Source organism: Oryzias latipes, chromosome 5 (assembly GCF_053564925.1).
Source record: "Oryzias latipes strain Hd-rR chromosome 5, Olatipes_Hd-rR_3.1".
Taxonomy (NCBI): Eukaryota; Metazoa; Chordata; class Actinopteri; order Beloniformes; family Adrianichthyidae; genus Oryzias; species Oryzias latipes.
The window spans coordinates 14,644,521-14,646,614 of record NC_136241.1 but is presented as its reverse complement, the minus strand read 5'-3'; the positions used below and the strand labels follow the sequence as shown (position 1 = coordinate 14,646,614).

At 40.0% G+C, this 2,094-nt stretch overlaps 1 long non-coding RNA gene across 1 annotated transcript; it reads right to left on the bottom strand.

The window, feature by feature from the left end:
* Positions 1-1,733: 1,733 nt before the first annotated feature.
* Positions 1,734-2,094, bottom strand: LOC144992158 (uncharacterized). Its single transcript, XR_013656021.1, has 2 exons — positions 1,973-2,094; positions 1,734-1,858 (listed from the first exon to the last, which is right to left on the bottom strand). It is a non-coding gene; the product is annotated as an uncharacterized LOC144992158 (long non-coding RNA).

The following is a 2,094-nucleotide window of genomic DNA, read 5'->3' as shown; positions in this document are numbered from 1 at the left end:
ATGCAAGGCTTTTTATTAGTATACGTTTATGCAGAAATTTACATAGCCTGCAATATCATTCACTTTCCTATCAATTCCTCCAGTGGCATTTCCCTGTGGCTCTAGTAAGACCTCTAAATATTAGTCAAATCTGTCCCTCAGTCTCTCCCAAATAAATAGCCGGAGAGAATGCAGGTTCGATTCCCGCCATACCTTGGGCAAGTAAGTTAACCCCACACTTTCCTTTCCTTCCTCTGAAGCGTTTTGGGGCTTCGAGGAAGGTAGAAAGCACTTTACAAGTATATTTCATTTACCATTTTCCACAGGTCGAAACCTCCAGGAGAACAACACTTAGAGTGACTATTTGAAGAAATCAGTTGTCGTCAAGGATGACACTTGGTGGTGGCAGAAAGAGAAACATTGAGGAAAAAAACTTTATTGTAGAAAAACAGTCCCCCACTGAATGTTGTGGGACATGAGTATCTTCAGTTATTTGGATGGATGGATGCTCTGACAAGTGTTCATTTAGAAAGAAGATGAAGTTTGGTGTGTTTTGAATGACAGTGATGTGAACAACTATGAAAAGCCTCCTGCATTATAAAAAATAAAAAGTTTGAATCAAATAAGTCAGATAATGACTTTTCTTTGCTAACATTTGCAACAGTAAAACAGTGCTAAGAAATGATGTAATGAACAAATATGGTCACAAGGTGGTGACACAACCTTTTTGTGCAACATTTCTTTTTTTTTAACTTTTTGGTATTCATGCCTCTGAAAAAAAGTCACTCCTCTGTTTAGATAGACAATTAGATGGTAAAAGATACTGTATACAAAAATGACAATTTAAATGTTATAGTGTATTGTTGATAACGAAGGGTGCATGCGCGGGGCGCAGTCGTCAGAAGCGGGGTGAGACGTGAACCTCCCATGGTTTCACTCATTCGCTGCGTCTTGTTGGGATTACTGCGACCGGAGCCCTGAGTTGGCTTTTTCCCTTTCACGGCTGATTTCTACGGAGCCCGTTTCCTGACATTAAGATATAAAAATATATCTTGTTCCCACAGATTAATATCTTGTTCCCACAGGTTATTATGTCGTTCGCACGATATACTATTCCGTTCCCACAAGATACTATTCCGTTCCCTCAAAATACTATTCCGTTCCCTTGAAATGATTAACTCGTGCGAACGCAATAATTATGTCGTTCGAACGCAATAATTAATCCGTTCGAACGCAATAATTATTCACGTCATAAGTCATTCACGCGGATATGATCTTGTACGCCGGCAAAAGCCGCTTTCAGCGGTAACTTCCGTGTCTCTGTGACCCATATTCGTTCAAAAAAGGAACATGAAAAACAAAAATGATCACTTTATTACCGTCTCAATGAATATAAGAAAAATATCAAAAGATTTATGATAACTGGGCTGCTTTGTCAAACGATAGCTCCTGCTAGGCTAGCTCCGCCGCAGAGCTCTCTGTCTGATCATGTATGCCGGCATTTGGGCAACTGGCTGGTCTGTTGTCAGACAGCTGATATTGTAGTTTAGGGTCGAATAGGAATAATAATATTCAGGACTTGTCTTTTATTAACTTTAGCAGCAGTATCTTTACATTCGAAGGCTATTAGGCTACATGCTAACTGACTAGCCGATCATTTCCTGTTATTAATTTACGTCATAGATTTACAGCAGATACCTTCACATTTCTGTCTGTGTGTGTCTCATTACATTGCATTGAAGACACGGAGGATGTTTAGAGAACAGATTTATTTATTTTAAAAAGCACAGAAGCATCCATCGTATTCACGTTCACATCATCTGGTACGCCCTCAGTCATCTTGCTGCAAAAGCCGCTTCCTGCCGCTACTTCCGTGTCTCTGTGAGCATTCAATAGGGGTAAAAATAAAAGCAAGAATGGTCGATCTGTTATTTTCTCGATGAAAATCTGAAAAATATCATATTAAGCTGGATGCTTCGCCTAAAGCACTTACCTTTAGCTTGTAGCATAACAACAATAGCAGTACGTCCCGTTTCCCAGAGTGCTTTGCTGCCAATCACTAGCCAATCACCGTGTCCCTGTGACCAAGGTCTAACAACAAGACCAATGATTGGC